This window comes from Theobroma cacao, chromosome 8, assembly GCF_053813885.1.
Source record: "Theobroma cacao isolate CCN51 chromosome 8, ASM5381388v1, whole genome shotgun sequence".
Lineage (NCBI taxonomy): Eukaryota > Viridiplantae > Streptophyta > Magnoliopsida > Malvales > Malvaceae > Theobroma > Theobroma cacao.
In genome coordinates, this window is record NC_142646.1 from 11,919,758 (window position 1) to 11,926,528 (window position 6,771).

A 6,771-nucleotide genomic window follows, 5' to 3' on the forward strand; every position below is an offset into this window, starting at 1 on the left:
GCCTTCTGAAAGTTGTATTGAGCGTAAAATTGGAAGGGTAGTTGTGTAAATTGAAATTAACGCCTCTTGATGAAATTTTCGATGAAGTAAAATAAAGTTAATTTATGTCATTAGAAATTTTTAAAACTATATTTTTATATTTTTTTAAAATAGACAATAACAATTTAATTATCAATAGTGTTAAAAAATTTTTATTATTTATATTGACATGGTATTTGAATGTAGGAACAATATAATAGAATCACATCAACATTATATCATTACTAATAATTCATGTTTATGTCTAATTAACATTATATCAACATAACCATTACATCACTTTTAAAAATAATATCATTAAATTTAATACAACGTTAACAAAAATATACCACATTAATGTAATAAAACAACTCAATTTTATAAATTATTGTATAAAAAGAAATTTACGATGCAATACAGGAATTAATCTTTTAACTTGTCCAATAGGAACCAATAGAATAATTTGTCCAATAAAATATATATATACCTAATTAGAGGAGCAAAGGGTGGTTCCGTAAATTCATCCCTTTTGAAAACAAACTAAAGAAGAGTTGAGAAATACTGATAGATTCTTTCTTGAAGCCCATAATCACAGGGATAATCCTTGTACAAGTTTCGTTGCCCCGCAAGACCCAAAACTCAAACAAATAGGGAAAGCTAGTCGTACCAAATTGGCTCAGGCTCAGCTCCCTGCTCTATGTTAGCTCATTTGCTCATCGAAGTCAAAAGTTGTGCATCTCACTTTTTCATGCCTTCAAAAGGAAGATGCCAAGACAACTCTATCAAATTTGCCTTCTTAAGGTGTTTTAGTACGCAAGGTTTGTTTATTTTTTTTAAAAAAATAATTAAACTGTATTTATTGTTAAATAAAATGCTTAAATCCACGTTACCATTACTCTTATATAAAAAAATTTGAGTGTTATACTTTTGTCCAAATATACATGCATTTGACTACTTAGGAAAGAATATCTTCAAAAACAAAAAAAAATAATTGAACCAAATCTCATAACTCCAAATCTCTTCGCACATTTAATTCCAAGTTAAAATATTATATACATATGTAAAAGGTGGACATATAACATCATATTTACAATTTTAATACTTAAAAAACTTGAAAATAAGATATAATAGAGCATGCAAAATTTTCCTCCCTTTTAATACTCTTTTAGAAAGCTTTGAGATTTTAATTTTTAACATAATATTTTTAAAAGTTTTTGGAATATTTTAAAAATTTTAAGAAAATATATATTCTTTTATTACATTTAATCAAATTCTTATAATTTTATTCTGAATTAATAAGTCTTTACAATTAATGGTGGATTAATTGTTATTAATTAAAAAATCACTTGTTATGTTTATACTCATATGATGTTGACGTTGATTATGAAAAATGTTAAATGACCATGTTATCATACCGTATTATTCTCTATTATGATATATCATCATGTTGTTAACTCAATATGTTTTTAATGATAGTAAAGCATTCTTCATTCTTTTATATTTAACTACATTATTTAAGTGTGCAGAATTAAGATTGAATCCCATAATGAAATTGTTGTTTGAAAGCAAGTTAAAATGCTTACCACGATATAAGAATGATTAATCAGTTAAAGGAACAAAGGACTAAGTGATAATAGAAAACTATTAATTGGTTAGCATGTGGCATTAATTAGATGAGGCAATTCATGGCGCTACATGAGTACAAAACAAAAGATTTTTAATCGATTAAAGTAGAAGGGTTAACTAGTTACAAGACAAAGTTAAAGTGTCAAGAAGTGCCAAAACTTAAATTCAAAAAATTGATAACCGTCCAAGGCATTAAACTAAGAAATTCAAAGTTGAAGATTTTTCAATCGATTGGAGCCTACTTCAATCAATTAAGGTTAAAGAGAAAGAAACCTTAATCAGTTAAAGGGAAGTCAAATCAGTTGAAAGAAAATTGGTGAAGAATGTTATTTGAAAATAGAAAGTTTTAATCAGTTAGAGCTGCAGTTAACTAGTTAACATAGGAAAGTAGTATAGCAAACAGAGAAGGCTTAATCTGTTAAAGTTAGTCTTTAACCGGTTAACAAAACTATGCCTACACATTTTAATTTAAGCACTAGAAGACAAAATAACGGTTAGAACTAAACCAAAATTGTTTTCAACATGCATAATTGTCTCAAATGGCCAAATGTGATCTTTCAAGTATTTAAGGCATCTCCAATGATCAAAAATCAAGAAGAGAAGTTCCAAAGAGTTTGAGATAGTCAAAAAGAAAAAAAAAAAACTTCTTTTGTACACTTGTTTTTCATTGCTATCCTTTGTTAAGTGTTTGAGCTTGAATTTGTATATTTTAGATCAACTAGGTGATCAATTGTAACTTATCTTTTCTTTATTTCTTAATTGATTAGAGTGTGTGAGGCACTTTAAAGGTTGTTATACGGTTTCAGAGCTCGAGTTAGAAAGTCACCATGTAAAAGCTTGGTGGAGGCTGTTAATTTCACTAGTTTAGTGAAATTAGGTTGAAAATCCTTGATTGGAAGAACAAAGTAATGGATGTAGGTCAAGGGGACCGAACCACTATAAATATTTGTGTTTTGTTCACTTCTCTTTACCTCTTTTTTGCTTTGTACTTTTTAGCTTCAACAAGTTTTAAACCTTACATTCTAAATTATCCAAAAATTTCAAAGCTGCAAAGCTAATTTCAAAATATCTTCTAAGTGTTATTTACCCCCTCTCTAGCTCTACATTAGAACTATTAGCTCTATAGCGTTCAAATCAATTCTGTGTTTTGAAAATGACAAAAAGAAAATGACCAATATTCATCTAAGTCCTAGAATAAAAAGTCCAAACATGCTCTAACACTTTCAAATGAGTTTGAGAAGAAAAATAATGCAAAAGGACTTTAAAAAATACATTCTAGTCTAAATCAATTGATATATGTTCTTCATGTATTGGTACATTTGGACAAGTATCAATAGATTTTGAAATTTATCTATACATGTTCTTGAGAAAAGTCAAAATTCAAAAAGTCAAACTCAATTGTTTAATGCATTCTCTAATATATCAATAGAATTGCAACAGAATGCTCACTACCTCAAAAGTATAGATATATTTGAAAAATGTATCGATACATTTTCAACAGAATGCTCACTGTCTCAAAAGTATTGATACATTGAAAAATGTATTGATGCATTTTAAACAAAATCTTAAAACCCTTGCAAGCAAGTTCAAATGTATCGATCCATCATAACGAGAATTCAAAAATAAAAGAGACAATGTATCAATACATTCACATATGTATTAATACAATGTCCGTTAGAGCCTTGAATGAAGAGAAGAACGACTATTTTCACATTTAATGAACCTTCAACATCTATAAATACAAGCTTTCTGATCATTTATGAAGGTTGGAAGACTTTTGAAACATAGTTCAAAATAGAAGAATTCGGCAAAAATCATTCAAGACCCTTTGTACTCTTCTTCTAATCCTTAAAGTCTTCTAGTGCAGTATTTTTTGAGCCCTCATTCCATTCACTAAGCACTGTACCTAGTTTGCTATTCAGCTTTTAAGAGGCATACCAGTTATATTTACATTCTACTCATTATACTTGCCTAAGTGGTTATACCTTAACCAATAAAAAAGATAGAGTGGTTGTGCTTTAACCATAAAAAGGCATTGTATTGAAATGTTATGTTTGATCCACAAAAAGTATTATATTAAACTTTGATTCAGTAGTGAATTTTAAACTCTTTAGTGAAGCTAAGGGGGAGGACATAGGCAAGGAGGCCCAACTTTTATAAAATATCTGTGTTGGTTTTTCTTTTCTTATGTAACTTCTAAATTTTACGTGCATTTTAAATTTCTCTTGTTCATTAAGAAGTCAACTGTTTTGTTTGTTTTCAAATTGAGCATTTAAATTGACAAAGGGGATTCTATCTTTTTAAGAATTGAAAAAGAATCTTCAAAATTTCAAAACAATCCAATTCACCCATTTTTTGGATTTATTCACATTGAGCTTATTGAACTAACAATTGGTATAAGAGCTAGGGCTTAATTTTGTAGGTCTAACAACCTTGAGTGATTTGAAAACAAAGCTCAACACATCAAGATGGAATCCACCTCAACTGTTCTTAGTGAAAAACACTCAACTCAAAGGCCTCAATTCTTCTCAGGAATGAGCTATCCTTATTGGAAGAAAAAAATGGAGATGTTCATTCAATTAGTTGATCTTGATGTTTGGAATGTTATCTTAGATGGTCCTTATGTTCCCATTAAGGATGTAGATGGAAAAACAATTGTAAAAACTAAGAAAGAGTGGGATGACAAAGAAAAGAAGTTAATACAAATAAAATGCAAGGCATTCAATACACTTCTTTGTTCCCTAAATGCTAGTGAATTCAATAAGTATCTATGTGTGAAACTGTTAAACAAATTTTGGGTACCTTGGAAACAACCTATAAGGGAACAAACCAAGTTAAGGAATCCAAGATAGGACTTCTCACACATGATTATGAGCTATTTAGAATGAAAGAAAATGAGACGATAAATCAAATGTATGAAAGATTCACAAACATAGTTGAAGGATAAAAGGCCTTAGGAAAAGACTTCTCAAATGCTTAATTAGTCAAAAAGATACTTTATAGTCTTCCTAAGCCATAGAGACCAAAAGTGATAGCCATAATGAGGAAGTAAGAAACTTAAATGATTTTAAACTAAAAGAGCTTATAAGATCTTTACTTACTTATGAGATGACAATAAAACATGAAAATGCTTTAAATGATGAAAAGAATGAGGATAATAAGCAGAAAAGGATAGCCCTAAAGTCTAAAATTGAAGAAAATGAGAGAAACATAAGAGATGAGAGTGAAGAAAACGAGGATATAGCCATGCTAGCTAAAAGGTTTAGTAAATTTATGAGAAATAACTATAGAGGTAGGAAACTTCCTAGAAGAGACATGCGAAAGGGGGAACATAGCAAAGACCACTTAATATGCTATGAGTGCAAAAAAATGAGACACATTGAATATGAATGCACAAATAAAAATAGTGCCTCAAAAAACTTCAAGAAGAAAGCTATAGTTGCCACTTGGAGCAATAGTGACAACTCTCAAGATGAAGAAGATGAAGTTGCCAACATTTGCTTCATGGCACTTACAAATGCCAAGGTATGCTCTACTTCTCATTATTCTAATTCATGCACCTTAGATCAAGACTCATACTCATTTGATGAACTACAAGATGCATATAATGACTTAGTATTTGAATTTGAAGAAATGACATTGAAATACAAGAACATCATATCCAAGCTTAAAGTAGAAAATGAGTTCTTAATCAAGGTAAACATAGACCTAGAAACTTAGTAAAAGACTTGAAAATTGAGAGAAATGAGCTGAAAAAAAAAAAAGAATGAGAATTTGCATGCTACCTTTTCAAAATTGACCATGAGTTAGCAAAAATTAAATGACATGTTAAAAACACAAAGAGCCTTCTTTGACAAAGAAGGAATAAGCTATGATGGTACTCAAAAGGAAACTCATCTTAAAATTTTTTTTTTTAAAGAAAATGTAAAATTTGCCTCATTCACCAAATGCATTTATTGTCATAAAAGTAGGACATTTTACCTATTCTTGCCTTTGGAGAACTACCACCTTTAGAGATAAAAAAAAATCAAAAGTATATGGGTTTTAAAGGAACAAACCTCCACATGGTAAGGTAGTAAAATTGTAGTGGATTCCAAAATGGACCAAAGACACTAACTCATATGGACCTAAGAAAATTTAGGTATTAAAGTCAAATGTTTGAATTTTATCGTTATAGAAAGAGGTCACTTGTTTAAAGTCAAGAGCACAAGAAAAAAGAAAATAGTATCTTAATAGTGGATGCTCTAGACACATGACTGGAACCAAGGAATTCTTCAAGGAATTAAGACCAAATAATGGAGGATATGTAACCTTTGGTGACAACGCAAAAGGTCACATTGAAGTTATTAGTACAATTGGTAAAAATTCCTCTTCTTAAATTGTAAATGTCCTATTTGTGAATGGCCTTAAATATAATTTGTTAAGTGTGAGTCAACTTTGTGATAAAGGTTTTAAAGTCATTTCTGAATCATTAACATGTCATGTTGTTGATGGTAAAACAAATGAAACTTTATTTGTTGGATATAGACAAGGTAATACATATGTTATTTTCTTGGATGATTTATTTTCTAACAATGTATGTTTCATGGCTAAAAAGAATGAGGATATTTGGCTATGGCATAGGAAACTAGGACATGCTAACATGAATACAATTTCAAAACTATAATCTTTAGATCTTGTGATAAGACTTCCTAAGCTAAACTTTGAAAATGATCAACTTTGTGATACTTGTGCTAAAGGCAAACATAGATCTTTTTGGACCAATTAAGATTACTAGCTTAGGTGGAAAGAATTATGGCTTAGTAATTGTGGATGATTATACTAGATTCTCTTGGGTTTTCTTTCTTAGTCGCAAGGATGAAGCTTTAAAAATTTTCACTTCTTTTTGCAAAAGAATTGAAAATAAGAAGGGATATAAAATAACAAATGTTAGGTTGTCTTTTTAATATTCTTTATCCTATCCATCTTTAATTTGGTAGTCTCCGGACAGATTCTTGAAGCAAGGTACTTTATAGGTTATTAATTACTATACAATAAAGTTTTCAAAATATTTAAAAATAATAATAACTAAAGGAAAACATATTTAATTTTTTAATATTATAAAATTTAGTATGTATATATTTAATT